This window comes from Anomaloglossus baeobatrachus, chromosome 1 (assembly GCF_048569485.1).
Source record: "Anomaloglossus baeobatrachus isolate aAnoBae1 chromosome 1, aAnoBae1.hap1, whole genome shotgun sequence".
Lineage (NCBI taxonomy): Eukaryota > Metazoa > Chordata > Amphibia > Anura > Aromobatidae > Anomaloglossus > Anomaloglossus baeobatrachus.
Window position 1 is genome coordinate 577,085,830 of NC_134353.1, and position 24,981 is coordinate 577,110,810.

At 43.4% G+C, this 24,981-nt stretch overlaps 1 protein-coding gene across 2 annotated transcripts in view; it reads left to right on the forward strand.

Moving 5' to 3' along the window:
- Window positions 1-24,981, forward strand: part of RFX3 (regulatory factor X3) — a 406,064-nt gene that overhangs the window by 220,833 nt on the left and 160,250 nt on the right. The gene's annotated exons all lie outside the window — the stretch shown is intronic.

A 24,981-nucleotide genomic window follows, 5' to 3' on the forward strand; every position in this document is an offset into this window, starting at 1 on the left:
GCGTTTTTTCCTGCTTTTTTCCCCAATTGACTTCAATGGAGTCAGGGAAAAAAGCAAGAAAAAACGCATGTGTAATGCCCACGTTGCTTTATATTTTATGCGTTTGGGCGTTTTTAGGGAGAAAAGAAAGCTATGGCTATGTAGATTCCTTCATAGAAGAAAGCCACATAGCCAGCATCGGCAGCTGTTATCTTATCTCCCATTGTTTACCGCGACACCTCTGCAGGGACCCCCGCTGACGTCACAAGGTAAAGCTGGTGTCACACATAACGACGACGACAACGACGTCGCTGCTACGTCACCATTTTCTGTGACGTTGCAGCGACGTCCCGTCGCTGTCGCTGTGTGTGACATCCAGCAACGACCTGGCCCCTGCTGTGAGGTCGCCGGTCGTTGCTGAATGTCCAGCTTCATTTTTTGGTCGTCACTCTTCCGCTGTGACACACACATCGCTGTGTGTGACAGCGAGAGAGCGACGAAATGAAGCGATCAGGAGCCGTCACTGGCAGCTGCGGTAAGCTGTAACCAGCGTAAACATCGGGTAACCAAGGGAAGACCTTTCCCTGGTTACCCGATGTTTACGCTGGTTACCAGCCTCCGCTCTTGCTGCCAGTGCCGGCTCCTGCACTGTGACATGTGGCTGCAGTATGCATCGGGTAATTAACCCAATGTATACTGTAGCAAGGAGAGCAAGGAGCCAGCGCTAAGCAGTGCGCGCGGCTCCCTACTCTCTGCACTGTGACATGTAGCTGCAGCACACATCGGGTTAATTAACCCGATGTGTACTGTACCTAGGAGAGCAAGGAGCCAGCGCTAAGCGCGGCTCCCTGCTCTCTGCACATGTAGCACAGCGACGTTATGATCGCTGCTTCTGCTGTGTTTGACAGCTAAGCAGCGATCATAACAGCGACTTACAAGGTCGCTGTTACGTCACCGAAAATGGTGACGTAACAGCGACGTCGTTGTCGCTGTCGCTTAGTGTGACACCAGCTTTAAGAGTTCATCACAGCGGGGGATCTCCAGGAAATACCCCAGTAATCCTCCTGCATGAATTGTATTCACCTCCTGACATCCCCGAACTTATACAGCGAGGTGTCGCGGTAAACAATGCAGGGACCCCCGCTGATGTCACAAGGTAAAGAGTTCATCCCAGCGGGGATCTCCAGGAATGCGGGGGGCGTTCCTCCGTAATCCCCCTGCATGAATTGTATTCACCTTGTGACATCCCCGAACTTCCCTGCAGCGACGTGTCGCGGTAAACAATGCAGGGACCCCCGCTGACGTCACAAGGTGAATAGTTCATCCCAGCGGGGGATCTCCAGGAAAGCCCCCGGTAATTCTCCGGCATGAATTGAATTCACCTCCTGACATCACCGGACTTCCCTGCAAAGAGATGTCGCGGTAAAACACCGCAATAATACTGAATGCCTGGTGCACAGCCTATGCCACATAAATGCAGGCAACCCCCGCTGACGTCAAGGTGAACCCCGAAAAACCCCGGTGATCCTCCTGCATGAACTGTGTTCACCTTGTGCCGTGCACCAGACATTCAGTGTTCTTGCAGTGTTTTACCAACACCACTCTACAGGGAGGTCCGGGGATGTCACAAGGTGAATACAGTTCATGTAGGAGGATCACCGGGGTTTCCTGGAGATCCGCTGCTGGGATGAACTCTTCACCTTACTCACCTCTCTGCAGTCTCCTGGGTCACGTCCCATGGGCTCCAGGACCCGCCGGTAAGCAGCTGATTACGTCCATCGGTGAAAAGCCTGCCGGCTTTTTAATAAACAGATGATGAATCAGCTGATCTTCCCTGGACGTAAACGATCGGGTGATGCTATCAGGTGATAACATCAGCTGCTTACCAGCGGGTCCTGGAGCCCATGGGACTTTTAGACAATCAGCTGATGTGTAATCTGTTTCAGGTCCTTGATCCTGTGTCAGGTTCAAAGACCTGAATCCAATATCATCTGATCAGAAGGCAAACCGATCAGATGATGTGTCATCATCTGATCAGTTTGCCTTTCAATCAGATGATATTGGATCCGGATTGGACACCGCGGGACCCTCGACCCAGGACTACGGCGGAGGGGGGTTCTTTAGTTCAATAAAGATGGAGTCACTAATTGTGTTGTGTTTTATTTCTAATAAAAAATATTTTTCTCTGTGTTGTGTTTTTTTTATCTTTACTAGAAATTCATGGCGGCTATGTCTAATATTGGCGTGACACCATGAATTTCAGGCTTAGGGCCAGCTGATAATACAAAGCTGGCCCTAACCCCATTATTACCCAGTTAGCCACCCGATACCAGGGCCGCTGGAAGAGTTGGATACAGCACCAGAAGATGGCGCTTCCTATGAATGCGCCATTTTCTGGGGCAGCTGCGGACTGCAATTCGCAGTGGGGGGGCCCCAGAAAGCTTGGGCCACCCTGTACTGCGGATTCCAGTCCCCAGCTGCCTAGTTGTACCTGGCTGGACGTTTTTTTTTTTTTTTTATTTTATGAAATTCATGAAATAATTAAAAAAAGGGCTTCCCTATATGTTTGGTTCCCAGCTGGGTACAAATAGGCAGCCGGGGGTTGGAGGCCACCCGTACCTGCCTGCTGTACCTGGCTGGCATACAAAAATATGGCGAAGCCCATGTCGATTTTTTTTTTAATTCATTAAAAAAAGAACAAAAAAAACAAACACATAACGCAAAAGGGTTAGGGGTAAAAAAAAAGCTTAGGCTCTCGCTGCATTTTCTATTGCTAGGGTAACTTAAACAGCTACTGGCTGCTAACCCCTCCTGCTTGGTGTTACCTTCACTGGCAATGAAAAATCCAGTTAAGCCCTTTTTTCTTGAGTTTTTTTGCCAAAAAATTAAAAAAAAAATTCCATGGGCTTAAACCAATTTTTGTGTCCAGCCAGGTACAACCAGACAGCTGGGGACTGGAAACCGCATTGCTGAGTGGCCCAAGCTTTCTGGGCCACCCGCTGTGTATTGCAGTCCGCAGCTGCCCCAGAAAATGGTGCTTTCATAGAAGCGCCATCTTTTGGCGCTGTATCCAACTCTTCCAGTGGACATGGTGCCAGGTGGCACGCTGGGTAATAAGGGGTTAATACCAGCTTTGTTTTACCAGCTGGTATTAAGCCCGAGATTCTTAATGTGAATCCAAGTTTGACTTGGATATTAAGAATCTCCAATAAAGGGTTAAAAAAAAACACCACACAAAAAATACTTTATTAAAAATAAATACACAGACACACTTAGGGACTCCATCTTTATTACTCCCTCTCACCCCTCCTCAATCCTGGTCTTCTGTCACCGATCTAGCTCTGCTATATCAGAAAGCACGGGGGAGGAAGAACGCTTCAAATCCCCGTGCTGTCTAATCACTCAATGAGTGAGAAGAGACTGCGGGTTGGTAAGCGGTGACATCACCGCTGCCACCGTTGCCATAGTAACCTAATGAGCGAGTTACTATAGCAACAGTGATCTCTGAGTACCTGATTCCCGGCGCCGCTATTCACCTGCATGAGCTGGTGAATACCGGCGCTGGTAAACGATCTAATGGATCATCATTTTCCTGTCACTTTTATTCCAAAATGGAGATTGAAGAAAATGGGTTGAAGAAGGAAATGATATCAGAACACCTTTATTTTCATATCCAACTTTAATGAGCTGAAACAAGCATTCAATAGTAACAAAAAAAAAGCATGAAAAGAAGCATGAAAAAAAGCAGGAAAAAAAGCATGAAAGCAGGAAAAAAAGCAGGAAAAAAAGCATGAAAAGAAGCATGAAAAGAAGCATGAAAAAAGCAAGAAAAAAAGCATGAAAAGAAGCAAGAAAATAAGCATGAAAGCATGAAAAGAAGCATGAAAAAAAGCATGAAAGCATGAAAAGAAGCACAGAAAAAAGCAGCTTTTTTTGTGCTGAAAAAAAAGCACCGTGGGCACATAGCCTTAATGATTTATATCTTCTGAATAAGAAAATGGATTGTATATGGACAGCACTTGAATGGCAAGTGTAAAAACAATCGTTCCACTTTTCTGGAAAAGAAAGATCGATTTTTTTCTAGACTCGTGTGACCCCATTCTAGCAATGTATCAGACACTAGGGTGTTTGTTGTAGTTTTGATAAAATCGCTATTTTACCAGTTCTCTGAGTTCTGAGCTCTCACCAATCCCTGTGTATAATTCCATCACACCACTGAGAAACAGCTTTCTGTGGACACTGTAAAAGCAAGCAGCCCAGTAAGTGACACACTGTTGGGTTCAGGGTCTCTGTCTCTACTTTATGTTGGTCTCAGATGCCAAAAACCTGGTGACAGATTCCATATAAAGAGGTTGTTCAAAAACTGAAGTTAAAAAGAGAAAATATAATGAAATTAACAAATAAAATAGAAAAAATACTCACATGATATCTGGCCTATTAGCCCAGGTTTCTCAAACTAAGCTTTTTGAGGATTGTGTATGCTGGATTTCAACACTTTTTTCCCTGGAGAATGGAACTCTCAGACACCATTGGCTTATTTTACTCTCCCTATTAACATGATTGTGGGGCTATTGCTGGAGATTGATGTCTCGTGTGTAAGGCCTGATGAAGGGGTTTCTTAAAACATAGAACAAGAGCCGCCCATTTTACAGAAACACATTAGGTATTTGTAGTGGTTCCACATGAGGAAGGTGTTTTCCATTGTTTTCTACTAAAGCTATCCAAATACGTAGAGGGTAACAGTTGGCTAAAATTGCCACTATTGACTATTTGTACTATCCCACTGTATTTTTATCTGTATTTTTATTTTATTGTCTCCCCATCTGCCAGTTTAGTCTAGCAGATTGTACATCGGATGGTTTGTACACATAGTCTGAGAGATCATTAATCATCCACATTATGTACCATCATATTATTGTGTATGGTCAGTTTATCAGTGGTATAGGTGTATTTGCTGTTTTTATGTATTAGTATTCCTGCAACCTTAAAAGTATTAATCTGAGGAATTTGTTCTTGGTGGTTGGTGGTCTGTCCATATCGATAAACTCCCACTCACTCTTAAGGGCCATTTACACACTGTGACATCGCTAACGATATATCGTCGGGGTCACGGTGTTTGTGACGCACATCCAGCGCCGGTAGTGACATCGCAGCGTGTGACAGGCAGGAGCGACCTTAAACGATCGCAAAAGAGACAAAAATCGTTGGTATATGAGAGGTCGTTTATTTACCAAGAATCGTTGTCTCATACGTAGCGAGGTTGTTCCTCGTTCCTGTGGCATCACACATCGCTATGTGTGACACCGCAGGAACGACGATCATCTCATTACCTCCGTCCACCAGCAATGAGAAAGGAAGGAGGTGGGCGGCATGTTCCGGCTGCTAATCTCCGCCCCTCCTCTGCTATTGGACGGCCTCTGTGATGCTGAACGCACCTCCCCCTTGAAGGAGAGATTGTTCGGCGGGCACAGTGACGTCGCAGAACAGGTATGTGCGTGTGACGCTGCCGTAGCGATAATGTTCGCTACGGTAGCGATCACCACATATCGCACCAACGACGGGGGCGGGTGCTAATGCTCGCGACATGGCTAGCAATCCCTAGCGATGTTGCAGCGTGTAAAGCACCCTTTAGACCTCACATGTCCAATTTTTCCACATATGAAAAAAACATAAAGATTATTCTGACCAGAGTTTGATCAGTGTGGTCCAAATCTCATCCGATTTTCTTGTTTGTGGAGAAATTGAAAAATAAAGTTTCTCCACTTTCTCTATTCTGACAGTCCATGAAAATCGTACCATATTCAGATGTCACCTTAGTGGTCTTATTTATTCAGAGAGCCATTGACGTATATTGATGGCGTTGATCCAACCCTCAGATCAAAATCAGACATGTCTGAGTGATTTTCCGTGAAAAATCACCAACAGGTGAATGCCACATAGACTGTCACAAGTACGAGTGCTGTACATAAAAACCATGGATAGCACTCATACGCAAAAATCAGACGTGTGAATGAGGCCTCAGATCAATACCAATCATTGTAAATTTCTTTTGCGATTGGTTCTAAATAGTTAAAGCATATTCATATTTCAAACAAATAAAAGAAATCAATAAATCTTACATTATTAAAATGAAAGTGACTTGATTTTTGTTGACATGAGTGGATTCGCACTGTGTGTTTTCAATTAAAAACACAATCATTGCATTTATAAAATACACAATTCATTAAGAGCTCCACAGGGAAAGAATTTCAACGATTTTGCAGCCTGCAGAGTATGAGTGGCTTCCCTTTCGGATTCCTCTTGATGATGTCAGCAATGCGTCTCAGTGACCTTCACACAACTTAGACCTGCTTTTTTCTCTTTAGTTCTCCATTGATGTCCACTACATAATTGCACTGTCAGTGACGATGTGACAATACCCTGTGAAAGGTATTCAGTATAGGTATGTTTTATTCCCCTCAAGAGTTTTTACATTCATGAACAGATATAAATATAAAATTGTTACCTTTAAATTGCAGTCAAACTAAAATTTCACAAATCATAATTTGCAAAGGAATCTTTGTTGTCACATCTGCGTGAGTAAATGTACTTCTTCACTAAGCAAATGTATTGAAAGGAACCTATCAGGACATTTTTTGCTTCTCAAACTGCCACCAGTTCCTGACAGCTCTGTCCGTGCAGTCTCCAAAGATGTCCTAAGAATCACAATTTGATGTTTTTCTCGAAAACTTAGGGGTACTTCTCACATAGCGAGATCGCTACCGAGATCTCTGCTGAGTGACAGGTTTTGTGACGTACCAGTGACCTCATCAGCGATCTCGCTGTGTGTGACACTAAGCAGCGACCTGGCCCCTGCTGTGAAATCGCTGATCATTACACACTGTTCTGGTTCATTTTTTGTCCGTCGGGCTCCCGCAGGGCAGCACGCATTGGTGTGTTTGACACCTTACCCAACGACCTCGTTCGCGACTCACGTAGGCGTGCATCTTCGTTGTTTTCCGCAACCTCTCTGTTCCGATTGGTGATCGCTACTGCGTTCGGACTGGCCGCTTCCATCCTCTGTTCTGGCTTGTAGATCGCAGTACATTTCAGAGGGCTGAATTCACTTGTCCTGGACCGCGTGTATCAGCAGATCGTAATACAGTCCATTCTGCATCGGGACTGTAGGATGGACAAGGATGGAGAAGGATGGAAGCGCTATTATGTTGCCTTCTCTAAAGGCAAGGCCGCCCAGTCACAACGCAGTTACGACCGCCAATCAGAGCAGAGGGGGCACGGAAAAGGCAATGTTGATGCACGCCTATGTTACTAATCAAGATTTGAATTGTGCTATGTGACAGGATCCCAGCGATCGCCATATCGTTGCTGCGTCGTTGGGAAGATCTGACTGTTTGACAGGTCACTAGCGACCCTGTAGCGATGTATCAGCGATCCTGACCAGGTCGTATCATGGTCGGAATCGCTGGTACGTCATTTAGTGTGACGGCACCCTTATGCTTCAAGCCCGCTCTCATTGTATGGTAATTAGTTGTATCCACCCCAGGAGGGGGAAATACTGATAGGTAAAGTATAGCTGTCCATGTTTTAACCCTGACTGTATAGCTTGATTAATGTCCCTAAGGATGGGACTGTGAGATGTCCTGTCCTTAGCTTCTGACTGAGAGGGCTTTTGACTCACTAGTAATGTACAACCCCAATTCCATAAAAGTTAGGACGCTAGGTAAAATTGTAAAGAACACAAGAATGTAATTATTTAGAAAACTCTTATAGCTATCATCTATTCACAATAGAACATGCAGAGACATCAGAAGTTGAAAGTCAGAAATTTTTGCATTCATTTGAAAAAAAATAGTAATTTAGAGATTTATAGTAGCAACACATCTCCAAAGAAGCTGAGACAACACCTTGTCTAAAATTGTGTAGCATCCACTCTTCTGTTTGCAACAGTCTGTAAACATCTTGGAAGTGAGGAGACAAATTGAGTTTTGGGAGCGCAATGTTATCCCATTCCTGTCCAAAGTGGGATTCTAGCTGACCAACAGTCCTCGACCTTATTTGCTGGATTTCTCATTTCGCATTGCACCACATGTGTTGGTGAAAGGCGGCCAGTTCATCACTTGTACTCTTCTCCTGTTAAGCCATGCTGCTGTGTTGGATCGAATATGTGGTTTAACATTGTCTCGTTGAATATATAAGACCTTCCCTGAAATAAACGTCTGGATCGGAGCTAATGTTCTAAAATCTCAATAGAATGCTTAGCATTGATAATGTCTTTGAAGATGTGTAAGCTGCTTATTCTATAGGCACTAATGTAACTCCATACTATCAGAGATGCAGGTTTTTGAACTATGTGCTCATATCAAGCTAGATTGTCCGTCTTCTCTTGATTCCTCAAACCATGACTTCCTTGGTTTCCAAAAAGAATTTCAAATTTAGACTTATCTGACCCCAGAACAGTTTTCCATTTTGCTTAAGATAATTTTCTATGCACTTTGGCCCAGAACAGATGGCTGCTTTTCTGGGTTGTGTTGATACATAGCTTCTTCTTTGCATGATAGAAATTTTACTTTCATTTGTGGACTGCACAGTGAACCATGTTCACAGACAATGATTTCTGGAAATATTTCTGAGCCCATGCAGTAATTTCCATTACTAAACCATGCATATTTTTAATGCAGTGTTGATTGAGGGCTTGTTGATCTCGAGCATTCAATATTGACCGTCAGCCTTCTCATGGATTTCCCCAGAATGTCTGAATCTTTTGATGATGATATCATATAGTGTAGCTGGGGATATTCAAAGTGTTTGCAATTTTACATTGAGGAACATTTTTATGAAATTGTTGCAAAGTTTTTAATGACAGTTGTTCACACATTGGTGGACTTCTGACCATACTTGCTTATGAGATGATATCATGATATCATGACTAAAGGTGCTTGACACCAGAAACTAGCAGTGACATCATAGGGGATGTGGTATGTGGTGTATATTTTTTATGATTTTAATAATAAAGAAGACTAAAGTTAGTAAAGTTGGACTTGGATTTTCTTCTCATCATGTTTAGGAATTACAGCTCTTTAATATGTAGCTGCTTCTTTTTCAAATGCCCAAAGGTAATTGGACAATTATCAAAAAAGCTCTTTAATGGGCTGTATGACCTAGTCCCTTGTTAATCCTATATCAAATAAGCAGGTAAGAGGTCTGGAGCTGATTCCAGGTGTGGCATTTGCATTTGGAAGCTGTTGCTGTGAATATCCACAACATGTGGTCAAAGGAGCTCTCAATGGAGGAAAAACAGACCATCATTGGGCTGAAAAAATAAGAAATCCATCACAGAGATAGCAGTAATTATAGAAGGGGCGAAATCTACAGTTTGATACATTCTGCAAAAAAAAAAGTAAAACAAAATAATTTCCATGATGAAGTAAACACCCTTCACTCGTGTTTATTAATGACAGAAGCAGCCGGATGAATTCTTTAGTGTACAGGGCTATACTTTCTGCTCAGATTCAACCAAATGCAGCAAGATTGATTGGACGGTGATTCACAGTACAGATGGACAATGACCCAAAATATGCTGCAAAATCAACCCAGGAGTTTAAGGCAAAGAAGTGGAATATTCTGCAATGGCCGATTCAATCACCAGATCTCAACCCCATTGAGCATGCATTTCACATGCTTAAGACAAAACTTAAGGCAGAAAGACCCCAAAACAAGCAACACCTGAAGTCGGCTGCAGTAAAGGCATGGCAAAGCATGACAAAGGAGGATACCCATGTTTGTTGATGTCCATGGCTTCCTGACTTCCGACAGTCATTATCTGCCAAAGGATTCTCTGCAAAGTATTAAAAACGAACATTCTATTTGTGGTAAAGTAAATTCAGCCAATTACTTTTGAGCCCCTGAAATGAGGAGGCTTTATATAAACATGGTTTCAATTTCTAAACGATCACAGGATATTTTTTGTTCAACCTCCTTAATAAAACCTGAAAGTCTCCACTTCAATTGCATCTCAGTTGTTTCATTTAAAATAAAAAATAGTGTCATGAAGACCCCAAATCACGAAGATTTGGTCACTGTTCAAATATTTCTGGACCTATTTGTATTTACGTGGTTGCTGTCGTAATGTGATGGTGATGGCATGTAGCCATCAGTTGAACCTTATTTGGAGTGGGATCCTATTTATCAGAGTTGTCTAGCCAGTTGCTTTAGTCATACACAACTGATGACAATGTTTTGTACAATTTGTGCACCGATATGACATCAATAAACAGATCGTAAACTAATGTAAGCAACGTTTTTGATTCTATCACACAAGAGAGAGTACCTTTAGTTAAAATTGTGTAAATCGTTCAAGACTTTAGGTACATTTAGATTTATAAATTTCCACCCAAAGCAAATAAAGTCATAGTCTAGTTTCAGCCTAATTTGGCCTTCATTTGACTAAATTAGCACTGGACTTTAGAACTGCAGGTGAAGAGCGAGTTTAGTATAGTTGTTAAAACTTGTTATTTTCAGAGGTGTAATTCAGATACAGTACTACGGTCAAGGAACTACTCTATGTATAAATTTATGCACTGAGATATTTAACTCAGGTGGAAGCTAATTTTACGGAAAAAAAATCTGTTCCCTTAAAAGTAAATTAAATTCCTCAAACACTAGGGAGATATTCGAGTTTTAATTACTAATTACATACTAGCTTTAAAATAATGATGCATGGATCTAAATCTTTTTTTCATATATTCATATAACATTAACCATGACATACAGTTAGGTCCAGAAATATTTGGACAGTGACACAAGTTTTGTTATTTTAGCTGTTTACAAAAACATGTTCAGAAATACAATTTTATATATATATATATATATATATATATATATATATAATATGGGCTGAAAGTGCACACTCCCAGCTGCAATATGAGAGTTTTCACATCCAAATCGGAGAAAGGGTTTAGGAATCATAGCTCTGTAATGCATAGCCTCCTCTTTTTCAAGGGACCAAAAGTAATTGGACAAGGGACTCTAAGGGCTGCAATTAACTCTGAAGGCATCTCCCTCGTTAACCTGTAATCAATGAAGTAGTTAAAAGGTCTGGGGTTGATTACAGGTGTGTGGTTTTGCATTTGGAAGCTGTTGCTGTGACCAGACAACATGCGGTCTAAGGAACTCTCAATTGAGGTGAAGCAGAACATCCTGAGGCTGAAAAAAAAGAAAAAATCCATCAGAGAGATAGCAGACATGCTTGGAGTAGCAAAATCAACAGTTGGGTACATTCTGATAAAAAAGGAATTGACTGGTGAGCTTGGGAACTCAAAAAGGCCTGGGCATCCACGAATGACAACAGTGGTGGATGATCGCCGCATACTTTCTTTGGTGAAGAAGAACCCGTTCACAACATCAACTGAAGTCCAGAACACTCTCAGTGAAGTAGGTGTATCTGTCTCTAAGTCAACAGTAAAGAGAAGACTCCATGAAAGTAAATACAAAGGGTTCACATCTAGATGCAAACCATTCATCAATTCCAAAAATAGACAGGCCAGAGTTAAATTTGCTGAAAAACACCTCATGAAGCCAGCTCAGTTCTGGAAAAGTATTCTATGGACAGATGAGACCAAGATCAACCTGTACCAGAATGATGGGAAGAAAAAAGTTTGGAGAAGAAAGGGAACGGCACATGATCCAAGGCACACCACATCCTCTGTAAAACATGGTGGAGGCAACGTGATGGCATGGGCATGCGTGGCTTTCAATGGCACTGGGTCACTTGTGTTTATTGATGACATAACAGCAGACAAGAGTAGCCGGATGAATTCTGAAGCGTACCGGGATATACTTTCAGCCCAGATTCAGCCAAATGCCGCAAAGTTGATCGGACGGCGCTTCATAGTACAGATGGACAATGACCCCAAGCATACAGCCAAAGCTACCCAGGAGTTCATGAGTGCAAAAAAGTGGAACATTCTGCAATGGCCAAGTCAATCACCAGATCTTAACCCAATTGAGCATGCATTTCACTTTCTCAAATCCAGACTTAAGACGGAAAGACCCACAAACAAGCAAGACCTGAAGGCTGCGGCTGTAAAGGCCTGGCAAAGCATTAAGAAGGAGGAAACCCAGCGTTTGGTGATGTCCATGGGTTCCAGACTTAAAGCAGTGATTGCCTCCAAAGGATTCGCAACAAAATATTGAAACTAAAAATTTTTTTTTGGGTTTGGTTTATTTGTCCAATTACTTTTGACCTCCTAAAATGTGGAGTGTTTGCAAAGAAATGTGTACAATTCCTACAATTTCTATCAGATATTTTTGTTCAAACCTTCAAATTAAACGTTACAATCTGCACTTGAATTCTGTTGTAGAGGTTTCATTTCAAATCCAATGTGGTGGCATGCAGAGCCCAACTCGCGAAAATTGTGTCACTGTCCAAATATTTCTGGACCTAACTGTACAAAGCCATCCACAAACTGTCTCCTCCCTACATCTGTGACCTAGTCTCCCGATACCTACCTACACGCAACCTCAGATCCTCACAAGATCTCCTTCTCTACTCCTCTCTTATCATCTCTTCCCACAATCGCATACAAGATTTCTCCCGTGCCTCCCCCATACTCTGGAACGGTCTACCTCAGCATATCAGACTCTCCCCTACCGTGGAAAGCTTCAAGAGGAACCTCAAGACCCACCTCTTCCAACAAGCCTACAACCTACAATAGCCCTCAGTCCAGTACACCACTGCGCAACCAGCTCTGTCCTCACCTATTGTACCATCACCCATTCCCTGTAGACTGTGAGCCCTCGCGGGCAGGGTCCTCTCTCCTCCTATACCAGTCTGTTTTGTACTGGTAATGATTGTTGTACGTATACTCTCTTTCACTTGTAAAGCGCCATGGAATAAATGGCGCTATAATAAATAATAATAATATATCTAGTACTCCAAACAATCTTATTATTTTACCCATTAACCCTTTAAAGAGGACCTGCCAGTTGCTCAAATAAATTGAATGAAATACCTTATGTGAATCCCTGAGCTCCTGTGATTCTTCAGACTTTTCTGTTTTTCCATGTGTCACTATATTGTAGAGGTATTCATCATTTATTTCTTTTGGAGTGCCCTATGTGAAGTCTTTGCTTGTCTTTCAAATGGGTGTTTCTTCAGTTTTCTTTGGAGGTGTAAGCTTTCACCCCTCCCTCCTAGATGTGGCCAACTGCAGCTCGGCAGCTGCTCTAGCCATAGACGGACATATCATTGGTGCAACCTGTGCAGCCACACACTTGCCCAAAACTACCTCTAAAGCAGGCGGCATTGTGCATTTTGATGAGTTATTGAGCTGAAAAGGACCCATTTACAGTTTTTGCAAAGGGGCCCTTTTTCATCTGTGTCCGCCAGTGGATCTAGCAGTCTATCAGACTCATATATTGCCAAACTGGAATGGAGGGAAGAAAGCGTACACCCTCAGAACTGTGAAGGAATGCCAATGGGGGACTCAGGGATTTTTACATTTTAACGCCATTTTTTGAGCAAGTTACAGGCCCTTTTTAATTCCCAAGACATTTTTTATTGCTTTCATTTTTCCCTTTTTACCAAGTCATAAAGTTTTTTATTTCTCTATCAACATAGTCGTATGAGGGCTTGTATTTTTGGGGAATTGTTTTTGAAATGACACCATTCATTTGACCCTATAATATACTGAAAAAGTGAAAAAAAAATCAAAATAGCACGAAATGGTGAAAATAAAAATTCACCATTGTTTTTTCGGTTTGGTTTCATGGTGTTCATTGTGCAGTAATAATTACCTGGCCAAATTGTGTTGCCATTTACTGAGACTAACTTTTTTATTTTTCTCTCCATTGAGCTGGGTGAGGGCTTGTTTTTTAATGCTGAGCTGTGCTTTTTATTAATAAAATCTTGTGACACAAACAAAATTTTGATTGCTTTTTATGGATTTTTTTTTTATGGATATATGGAGACCTAAAAGTAGTGATTCTGGTGCTTTGATTTATTTTTTTCTTCTTGGCATTTAACATGCGGTTTAAGTAATTATCTACTATAATTTAATAGATATGACTATTTTTAGCGATGACAATTCCAAAAGTTGCTTTTTAAAATGTTTTATTTTCTTGAATGGGGAAAATGGGGTTATTTACACTTTAATATAATTTTAAAACATTTTTTTTTGCTTTATTTTCCTCCAAGAGGACTTGAACCTACGATTGCATATAGTATACTAGAAGGTGGCCCGATTCTACGCATCGGGTATTCTAGAATTTACGTATTGTGTAGTTCATGTATGATTTTTGTTATATATATATATATATATATATATATATAGATGTTGTTGTGTGTAGTTACCAAGTGTTTCTGTAGGGGCTGTACATGTTCTGGGTGTTGTCTGGGTGTGACGGGGGGTGAGAGCGGTGTTGTATGTGTGTTGCGTTGTTTGTGGAGCGCTGTGTGTCTGTAGCGTTGTGTGTGTGTTGCGCGGTTTGTGTGTGTGTGGTGTGTTTTGGGGGGAGGTATGTTTTGTGCAATGTGTGTGTTGTGCGGTATGTGCGTATATTTGTGTGTGCCGCGGTGTTTGTGTGTTGGGTGTTGTGTGTGTGCAGCGTTGTCTGTGTGTGTGGGTGTCTGTGTAGGGCAGTTGTTTGTGGTTCCCAGTGTGTGTGTGTGTGGTGTGTGGTGTGTTGTGCAGTGCGCACGCGCGCGTGTGTGTGTGTGTGTGTTGGGGGGAGGTGCGCACTCCCAAACGTGCTCCATCCCCCATGCAGCGCACTCCCCATCGTGCTCCATCCCCCATGCAGCGCACTCCCCATCGTGCTCCATCCCCTATGCTGCGCACTCCCCATCGTGCTCCATCTCCCATGCTGCGCACTCCCAAACGTGCTCCATCCGCCATGCTGCGCACTCCCAAACGTGCTCCATCCGCCATGCTGCGCACTCCCAAAAGTGCTCCATCCGCCATGCTGCGCACTCCCAAACGTGCTCCATCCGCCATACTCCGCACTCCCCTTCGTGCTCCATCCCCCATGCAGCGCACTCCCCATCGTGCTCCATCCCCTATGCTGCGCACCTCCCATCGTGCTCCATCTCCCATGCTGCGCACTCCCAAACGTGCTCCACCCACCATGCTGCGCACTCCCAAACGTGCTCCATCCCCCATGCTGCGAACTCCCCATCGTGCTCCATCCCCGATGCTGCGCACCCCCACATCATGCTCCATCCCCGATGCTGCGCACCCCCCCATCGTGCTCCATCCCCCATGCTGCACCAGCATCAGCCTCTCTGCCCCCAGCATCAGCTTCTCTTCCCCCAGCATCAGCCTCTCTCCTCCCAGCATCAGGCTCTCTCCTCCCAGCATCAGCCTCTCTCATCCTAGCATCAGCCTCTCTCATCCCAGCATCAGCCTCTCTTCTCTGTCCCTAGCATCAGCCTCTCTCCTCCCAGCCTTCCCCAGAATCAGCCTCTCTCCTCCCAGCCTCCCTCCTCCCACCCTCCCCCAGCATCAGCCTCCGCCTCCCAGCCTCCCTCAGCATCAGCCTCCCTCAGCATCAGCCTCTCTTCTCTCAGCCTACCCCTCCCAGCCTCCCTCCTCCCAGCCTCCCTCAGCATCAGCCTCCCTCTCCCAGCCTCCCTAAGCATCAGCCTCCACCAGCATCAGCCTCTCTCCTTCCAGCCTCCCGCAGCATCAGCCTCCGCCAGCATCAGCCTCTCTCCTTCCAGCCTCCCCCAGCATCAGCCTCCCTCTCCCAGCCTTCCCCAGGATCAGCCTCTCTCCTCCCAGCCTCCGTCCTCCCAGCCTTCCCCAGCATCAGCTTTCCCCTCCCAGCCTCCCTCAGCATCAGCCTTCCCCAGCATCAGCCTCTCTCTTCCCAGCCTCAGCCTCTCTCCTTCCAGCCTCCCCCAGCATCAGCCTATCTCCTTCCAGCCTCCCTCAGCATCAGCCTCTCCTTCCCAGCCTTCCCCAGGATCAGCCTCTCTCCTCCCAGCCTCCTTCCTCCCAGCCTCCCCCTCCCAGCCTCCCTCAGCATCAGCCTTCCGCTCCCAGTCTCCCCCAGCATCAGCCTCCTCAAGCATCAGCCTCCCCCAGCATCAGCCTCTCTCCTTCCAGCCCCCCCAGCATCAGCCTATCTCCTTCCAGTCTCCCTCAGCATCAGCCTCCTCTTCCCAGCCTTCCCCAGGATCAGCCTCTCTCCTCCCAGCCTCCTTCCTCCCAGCCTCCCGCTCCCAGCCTCCCTCAGCATCAGCCTTCCCCTCCCAGTCTCCCCCAGCATCAGCGTCCCCCTCCCAGCCTTCCCCAAGATCAGCCTCTCTGCTCCCAGCCTCCTTCCTCCCAGCCTCCCCCTCCCAGCCTCCCTCAGCATCAGCCTTCTCCTCCCAGTCTCCCCCAGCATCAGCGTCCCTCTCCCAGCCTTCCCCAAGATCAGCCTCTCTGCTCCGTGCCTCCTCCAGCACGCCGTGCTCCTCTGCCGACACTCACACACCTGATCCCGACACTCACACACACCCGATCGCATACACTCACACACACCCGACCGATCGCATACACTCACACACACCCGACCAATCGCATACACTCACACACACCCGATCGCATACACTCACACACACCCGATTGCATACACTCACACACACAGACACTGACGATATCGCACATACGCGCTCACAGTCACAACATCCGGAGATACCACATGCTTCTGACCATGTGATCCTCCGGCAGGTCCTGGAAGCTCACAGCACAGTATCGAGGCCGAGAAGCAAGCGATATCGCCGGATGCTGTGAGTGTGTGGATGCGATGTGTGTGTGAGGTGTGTGTGAGAGTGAGTGTGATCTGATGTGTGTGTGTATGTGTATGTGTGTGTGTGTGCTGTTATGTGTGTGCGTGTGGATCTCCCGCCGCTGCAGGACCTTGATTTGCTGGTAACTATGCAAGCATGGTTACCAGCGCATCACGTCCCCCGCTCGCACGGGAGCCCACACCAGCATACGGCGGCGGCGTACGCTGATGTGGGCTCCCGTTGTGGGGGGGGGTAAAGGGGGGGGGGAGTACAGTACTCACCTGGGATTCGTGGCTCCGTGACCGTGTCAGTTCGGGCAATGCGCGGGGGGGTGGGGTGGGGAGCAGAGCTAACGTCCATTGCGTGAGGGGGGCGGGGCGTGGCGTGGCCGAGTAGCCAATGCCTGCAGGGTGCCGGGGCAAGAGGCCAATCTGTGGGGGGGGCAGAGCCTGGGCGAGCGGCTGGCCAATCCGTGTGGGGGCGCAGCCTGGGCGAGCGGCCAATCGGTGTGGGGGGGCGGGGCCATGGCGAGCCCAGCGGCCAATCAGCTTTGTGTCACCGTAAGGACACAATGTCACCGGAAGGACACAATTTTGAAGCATGACAGACAGACAGACAGAATAAGGCAATTATATATATAGATACTGTAGTACCACAGTATTGTAGCATATAGTGTAATGCAGTTGTCCTATCTGGCTAAGCTTTACATGAGGATTAAGCCTTTAGAAGGCCCCTGGCTTCCATGGAAACTCAATGAGAGCGTAAAAGAAACAGGCCCGTTAAATGCTGCTTTCATTGATTGACAGTTATCTAAATAGTTAACAGCAGTAATCAGAGCAATGTTACACAACCAGCAACTAGCAAACATGGAGCTGCTCAGCTCCTGAGCCTGCTGTATATACCCCAGAGTGACTTGTGATGAAAATGTACATCACAAGTTATTTAAGGCCCCCTTCACACATCTGTATGTCCAATACATGTGAGGTCCGTTTTCACTCGTATCGGAGACACGGACACACAGATCCATTAAAATCAATGGGTCTGCACACAGGTGCGTGTTTTCACATGGACCATGTGTCTGTATGGAGCATACATGTGTCTGTGTGCTCCACACGTAAATCTGTCCCACTTTTCTCTGGCAGCACGGGTGTCACATGGACCACACGGAGCGCACACTGATGTGATCTGTCTGACATCAGTGTGACACGTACCAGAGAAAACCACGTGTCTGTGAAATAAAATTATTTTTTTATACTTGCCTGTAGCACTGATGTCTCCAGCACTGTTGTCACTTGCTTCCAACCCCACTCATTATGCTCATTGCATATGCACTGCACCGAGGACCGGAAGCAGCAGCAGCACCGGACACAGCAGCACCATGGACAGGTAAATATAGAAGTTTATGCTGTCCGTGTGCTATGCGGATGTCACACGGATAGCACACGCTGAACACACAAACACACGCACCTACATCACGGACCGTGCAAAACGTGTGTTTTGCATGGACGCGTGAAAGAGGCCTAAGGGTTAATATATGTTTCCATTATTAATAGTAATGCCGTCTAGGTTCAGCTTTGAGGTCAAGTTACTGCTGGGGCCATTATTTTTCAAATGTAGCTTAGGCAATTTTTTTATTGATGGACTTCAAGGGCACAGGCTGTATTTGTTGGCATTATGTACACAACATTTGAATGGGGCTTGCAGAAAGCCATTTGCATGGCCCAAAACAACTGCATTCAGAAATGTCTGCACGTATGAATATACCCTAACTTTCCATCATTTTTATGGTTAATACTAATAAACAAGAAGTTCATATAGTAACAATTCAATACTTTGTTCAGTCTTCTAGAACTATAATCCATTTCATTCAGGATTTCCTCCATTAGCAATCATTCCACTGACTGGTTTTGGATGTAAGACCATTGCAGTACTAATCCCTGTATACTGCAGCCAAAACAGATGCCGCTTCATTTAATGTCTCTGGACACTGGGAACCAGTTGGTATTTTGGTTTCCCCCTATCCCTCTTCAATTCGACCTGAATTGGTCTCTAGCTAAAATCTAATTACTTCAAGAATGTTTGCTAATCCCATGCAAAGCTTAGAGTCAAATGGTAAAATAGCTGAGAAGCTAACTTTAATTTTATTGTTGGAAGTTAAGACGTTTTAATTACAAGTCTTGATAGTTCAGTTTCGCAGAACCTTGCGGATATAAGCATTGTTTTATTTCATAAGAAATGACAAAACAATTGTCCCATTGCGGAGATGCAATTTGTGCACATCATGGCGTATAAGACAATAGAGCAGAAGCTCTAGGTGTGTGGGCTATAGTATAATGACTCATTGTGTTAGATGCAGTTACATTATTTATCCTCATTTCCCAAAAAGTTGTATAGTATGCAGAATATTACTTTAATTTCATGCTTATTATTCCTAAGAGAAAACCCTCAAATACATAGGAACAGAATAACTATGAAAAATGTACTCGAAGTCTAAATTAAATTAAAAGTCATGGTTAAAAGGAGTCTGTCAGTATAAAATGACTGTTCAAACAAGGCACAAGTGCTCAGTGTAGCCTTTATGTGGCCAATTACTTTGGTTTAGCTTCCCACTCTCTTTAGGGAGAGCTTTAAAGGATCCACAAGGGGTCTCATGTGCTACCAGTGCTGGTCAAACCAAATCAATTCGAGACGAACGCATTCACAGAAGGCTGTCTGTGTACAAAGTCTACACAAAAAGCAGTGGCTTTATACTGGACAATTAAAAGAACAAGTTTATTAATATAAGTATAAATTGTTAAATGATAATCAAAGAAGAGATCAAATATTGACCAAAACAGCACCTACGCGTTCTCCATCTATGTACCCAATTAGGTGTGAAGGTGCACTGAATGGCTCGGCCACACCAAGATTGCACTGAGCGGCTGTGCTTGGTTTGAACAATCATTTTGTGCTGAAAGACACCCTTTAAATGAAGGCCTAAAATAACATTCTGAAATGCTACAATTTTGACTCAAAATTTTCACATGAAGTAAGCCATCCAAGAGCTGGCATCAAGAAAAGTAAAGATGCTCCAAATCTGTCATGTAGCTTGCGCCACTTAGTCTCTGGCAATCTAAACCAACGGCATTTTGAAAATGTAGTATTTAACCTCAGAACAGAGATTAAAATATCATATAATTAAATGAGTTATAACAAAAAGCGTTTACAAAATTACATTAAAGCAGTGGCAGATACCAAGATGGGGTTCGCATTATTTCATCTAGGTTATTATACCCCGGGTCTTGAGGTTCTTATATTATGTGATGACTTGAAAGAAGAGCATTGACCTTACAAAGACGAATGATCCAACTGTTTCTTGGATTCAAAAAAATGTCATCAATTTTTATTACAATAAATATGAGCATTTTTTTTAAGCGTTTAAGACCAGACATAGTCCTTATTCAAGCATCATGCCAATAAAGACTGTTCGGTCGGAAACGCATAGGAAAATGCTCATATTAGCATATTTGTACTTGGAATAATCCTCTAATGCTTTCAAATTCAGGAAATGGTTGGAATATTTGGTTGTGTTCACTATTTTTCCTGTCCCTTATCGGACAGGGGTTGTTTTCTGTGTCGAGGATTATCAAGAGTCAAACTTACATGGTTATTTTTCAATTTTTCGCATATGCCTTACACACCATGCTGAACTAGTAAATCTTTTCACCACTTTTAAATCATTTGCTTCAGTATGCCTTGTACGGCTACACTGCAGTGTGGAGAACACAATTTCCAAATCATTTGGTCAAAGAACATGGAAAAGTATTGATTGAGGTGTGTTAAAAGAACAAACTTGTGTAATAAGAGTCAGAGAAAACTTATTTATATGTCCCATTCCATCAGTCACGAAAACAGTCTGTCACCTACCTTCATCGATAGACTCTTCTTTTGATTAGCCAGCATAGTGCAACCTCATCGTTGAGGCGTGAGACACATGTGACGTCGTGCCAGGGTGGATAATCAAAAGAACAGCTGAGATGACGACAGGTAAGAGGTGGGTCTCATGCTTTCGTGCGAGAGCCCCAGTGTATTGGCACGACATTGGCTGTGCAAATCGATTCCCACTGACTCTAGTCCTAGTATAAATTATATTTATGTTACATGCAGCATTTAGAAAGATGACTATATCACTCTAACACTATCATTATGAAAACTATAGACCACATTTATGTAAAGCCGATATAAATATTCTAAATGCTTCAGATGTGTTTCCAATATAGAAAAATGTCAGACATCTGCTTTTACAACACAACTAAAAGTGTTGAGCTACTATGGTTTTAAAGCCTTTAATATTAATATTAATATTATCTTTTTAATACCTGGAACAATCTCTCTTACTTCTATAATTGGCAGGACCCACATTTCTATTTTGCTTAAGAAATGAAAGGAATACAAAATCTTCTCAAGGAAATGTCTAATGCAGTGGGCTGAAAATCATAATTGGCATTATTGCCAGTTTTAGAATTACTATCGAATACATTCATTTGTATGTATAATGGTTTTTATTTAATTTAAAATGTATACAAATTATTCCTGTGATTTTTGCACATTATTGTAAATTTGCACAAAGAAAATAAGATTTATATTATTATTGTATTATACTAGACAGCATGATTGTTCCATAGGTGTGCCTTAGGTTGGCCACAGTAAAAGACCAGCCTAAAATGTGCAGTTTTACAGTATTTGAGGGATCTGGGAGAGGGGTCAGAAAACCAGTCAGTATCTGGTGTGACCACCACTTGCCATTCTGCCTTCTGTACTGTACAATGAAAACTGGGATTAATCCGGGAAGAAAACACCTCTCTAATGTAGACACCATCGAATGTGAGCATTTGTCCACTCAAGTCAGTCCTGACGACAAACTGCAGTCAGGTGCAGACCCCGATGAGGATGACCAGCAGATGAACTTCACTGATTCGGTTTCTGACAGTTTGTGCAGAAATTGGTTATGCAAGCCAATTGTTGCAGCAGCTGTCTGGGTGGCTGGTCTCAGATGATCTTTTAGGTGAAGATGCTGGATGTTGAGGTTCTGGGCTGGTGTGGTTACACATGGTCTGCAGTTGGGAGGCTGTTTAAATGTACTGCCAAATTCTTTGCAATGCCTTTGATGACGGCTTATGGTAGATTCAATTCACGGGCTACAGCTCTGTTGGACATTCTTGCAGTCAACATGCCAATTGGATGTGGTCTGATATCGGACCAAGGTGCAGGACTCCTAAATGAGCCTGGATAAATAAGTCTATAGGATGTGTGCCGGAGAGAAAAAACATAATCTTTACAGCATATTGCAATGTGAAAAAAACCATTAAAAATACACAAAAACACCTCTATAGGAAAGGTCCAACTTCTCTGTTTTGAAAGTCAGTGCTAGTTTTTGCTTTAAAATCTGCTTAAAAAGTAATTCAAAGTAATATTTAACACCCCTGATAAATGAATCTAGCCGGTATAGATATTGTTATATTGCAGTGAATGCTATTCATTGTGGTGTTTTTATTGTGTAAACTACACCTATGGTAAACCATGTTCTTAATGTAGTTTAAATGCACCTTTTTAATGTATGACTTTTTCTTACTTTTTTTTATTCCTTTTATTTGTATAAATATTTAGAACTTAGAGGTATAATAAAAATCGTTAGTTATTCTTCAAGTAGTGGCGCAAGTAAACAACTAACAGATTCCTATTCTAAAATGTGATTAGTGGTTAGTTAATTTCCTTCACGATTGTCAGAGACTGGAGAGGAAAAAAACAGCAAATTCCCCAGTGCACTTGAGAAAGAATTATAGTCTTTTATTTGTTATTCTGTATTTAAATCCATGGGATTCTTTGCATTGTAAGGCGGCAATCAAACATACGTCTTGGAAGAAAACTTTGTAAACCTCGGGAATTAAAGGGACTAAATGAGTTGTGAAGGAGAAGCCAGAACAGAAATGAAATGTGTATCTCTCTTCTTTCAAGAGAACACATGTGTATAGTTGTGTTTGATAAAATAATTGATTAGGTCAGACAATTAAATCAATTTGTCTAGCATGCAAATTATAGATGTCAGCCGGATTCCTGCTGCGAGTTTAAGTGTATTAAATAATCTTCAGCAATGTTTAACAAAGACTCGCCCAAAACCGAACAGAACACGTGTTTGTTCTAAACACAGTTTGCTTCTCTAAGGTTTTGCTTGTCAACTTGAAGAAAAAAATGCTAATCTTGTCTCATTGAGCAGCTGGGTTTTTGCAGAACTCTTTCTCCTCTTCTTCTAGGGGTTAATTAGCCTTCTTTTAAACTGTGGCCTATTTAGCTGTAGATCTTGCATGATTCAGCCAGGGCTGGCGTTACAAAAGCGGAACCATTAACAGGCGGGTGTGTCCAACTGCTTAATTAGCCAGAATAAAAAGGTCTTTTGTCATACTAGCATCTGTTGTTCGTGACACACCTGACAGTCACATTAGGCAAGGATGACTAGATTGAAATTTTGCACATATTTTCTACAATAAACGTGACATTCATTTACATGCTGGTAGCATCAGTGACATTTTGCAAATGTATTTTATCCCACTGGATTAGTGTAGCTACTAAAAAAGATTGCATGGGCTAATGGAGGACAATATAAGCACTTGGAAAAGTTGTAGCTGTGCCAGGGTTGTGAACACTACATGGCCATTGTTCTGTAGAACTTTGGTTTTAGATTGGCAGCTTCAAAATCTGGGAATTTGACCAGAATAGGTTTTGAGTATGCTCAAGCATGCCCATTAGGTCTGAAAGATCTGCTTTAGAAAGCTGGCAAATGGTTTGTACTCCCCAAACATGCTTTAGCATTCTAATTGATCCTGGGTGATGGCTGTCTGAGGAATTGATCACTTGTAAAGTATATTCAGGAGAATATTTAACTAGACTGGATGACAGCTTTTATCAAAATGCTCGTCAAGAGCTGACTAGTTATGTTTCTGTTCTCCGAGGTTTGTTTCTCCTAAGATGAGATATGTTTGTATGTTAAAGGCTTTCAACACGGCTAAGTCTTAATTTACAAATTCCGAATTTATCTTGTGTCCTTTTTATTACCTGTCTTCATGGCAGACATGCTGTCTGTTCCTCCGTTGACCGTTGCACTGTCCCACTGTATCCAAATGTGATCAATAATGGCTGCCATATGCCCAGCCTACCATCCTACTTCTGTGCCAGTTTAGAATGAAAATCATTAGAGGAAAAGGAAGGTAGATGTAACAGTCGCTGATGGGCTACTCCCATTCAACGTCTGGCTTGCCGACAGTGTACAAAGGTGCAGTATGGATAAAGTCTCTTGTTCCTTATTAAGAGGTTGACAATATTAGCCAAAACCTATATGAGGAAAGGGAGTCCAGGTAATTTGGCTAAAATATGAACCTTAAACAGGTTGTCTGGCCACAACAGATAGATGATAGGTCATCAGTAAGATATCAGTGGGGTCTAACACACAGAACCCCCACGAATCAGTAGTTATTTTCTTCAATCGAGCTCTAGATGTAAACGCTCTTTACGGCACTACAAAGTACATCTTCATTCAAAGTGTAGCAGCCACTGCTGGGTACAGAAGAGTGGCAATGGGCACCATTTTCTTTTTTTTAGGCCTGAATTCTGTGTTCAACCTTTGATTGTGCGTAAAAAAGTGACACTCCATCACAGCCCAGTCCAAAAAAGGGGCCCCAAATAAACTATCCCTGACTCTCAGTACCAGAAGGCCACAGCAAGAGCAAGGGAACAGTGGTCTTCCATAGCTGAAGCCTAGGAAGACCCAATCGTGCTTCCAGCATGCACCCAGGCTGCCACCCCAAGTGGAACTGGGAAGCCATCTAAGTTGTTTCTCCTCTCTAGACTGATCAGGAGGACACTAAAAGGGAGCCGTACCGTGGAAAACTTCTTGTGACAAACGAGACATTAAGCAGTACTTGGCAGCTGCTTCTACACATTGGATGGAGCTCTGTTTGGCAGCAGTTGCCCGATGAGTTAACAGCTGATTGATAGGGGTGCCAGTTGCATATTGTTTATCATATGAGTAGGTCATCAATGGGCTGTGGCTGGACAATGACATTACAATGCAGTTGTTTTACTACCATTTGAAATGGACCTTCAGGTGTTCTGCAAATTTAGCTGATGGTCACCCTAACATCCTCTGCCCCTAAACACATGCATGCTCAGTTTATCGGAGCTTAAATGTGTTAACA